We start from the raw sequence: 1,033 nt of genomic DNA on the forward strand, positions 1-1,033 counted from the left end.
GATCATTTATCGATTTAAGATGATGTTTCTTATCGTTATGACGATTTCACTAGCAGCTCAAATAATGTGTTTCGTCTGCTAGGGTACTTTCAGGAAATTATAGAAGAGATCAAGTGAACATTAAAAAAAATGATAAACAACAAACCTTGCTCTAACATTCTCACTAACGAAACAAAATGATACAAGTTTTCTCTCGCAAGCAGGGCCAAGACAAGCAAAATTACTATAATAAATTATTGGTGAGTTGTATTGGAATATCACCTGAAAAATTCCGATGGGCAGTGTTAGCAAGCTCTGAGCATTGCGTCACTTTTACAGTGAAGCTGTATATGGCTAGTTTCCAGCATATCGATATCTGTTGACCAAAAACTTAAGCCGATCCCAAAGATAGTACAATACCGGGCGGATCCACGGCGAAGGTGAAGCAGGCTTCAAGCGCTCGGGCAACTTGCAAGAATAAGTTTCATATCTTGAGTCCAAATACAACCCGTGTCAGATATTAACCTGATAAGCGCAGCTACTACACTTTCGCCCACGTCGGTCATGTAAACGTTCAAACCACCCTTTCTTTGCGGGCGTTCCAAACGCTTCCGTATCTCTTTTCCTTCCGCTCTATAGTGCTGACGGTGTGGTCGTCCGCGAGGATGCAATACAAATATAACCAAACATACATATCAATATAACCAAAGGAGGGAGTTTCAAGGGAATCAATTCGATGTGGCCTGCGTTGTGTGTCATCGGTTGTGGATTTCGATTGACCTCACAATGACTGCTGCGCTGCGGGACCGGCGCAGCAGTCATTTTACCAGCATGCCTTGGCTACGTAGCCAACGCAGTTTACCGACACGCCTTGGCTACGGATAAGCCGTGCGTGCCCTCTGAGTTGGGTGAAATGCGTGTCAGTTCTACGTGAAGGGATTCGTTAGTAAAAGGTGTCGTACCGCGTTTTACAACAATACATGTGTATGTATACCTCCCGGTGCCTCATCATCTGCCGAAGCTCAACATCGCCTTCCATTTATGTTCATACGGC

The 1,033-nt window shown here is 44.2% G+C and overlaps 1 non-coding gene across 1 annotated transcript; it reads right to left on the reverse strand.

Moving 5' to 3' along the window:
• Nucleotides 1–365: 365 nt before the first annotated feature.
• LOC135900078 (U2 spliceosomal RNA) lies at nucleotides 366–549 on the reverse strand. Its single transcript, XR_010563789.1, has one exon. It is a non-coding gene; the product is annotated as a U2 spliceosomal RNA (small nuclear RNA).
• Between the last annotated feature and the right edge of the window lie 484 nt (nucleotides 550–1,033).

This window comes from Dermacentor albipictus, chromosome 10 (genome assembly GCF_038994185.2).
Source record: "Dermacentor albipictus isolate Rhodes 1998 colony chromosome 10, USDA_Dalb.pri_finalv2, whole genome shotgun sequence".
Taxonomy (NCBI): Eukaryota; Metazoa; Arthropoda; class Arachnida; order Ixodida; family Ixodidae; genus Dermacentor; species Dermacentor albipictus.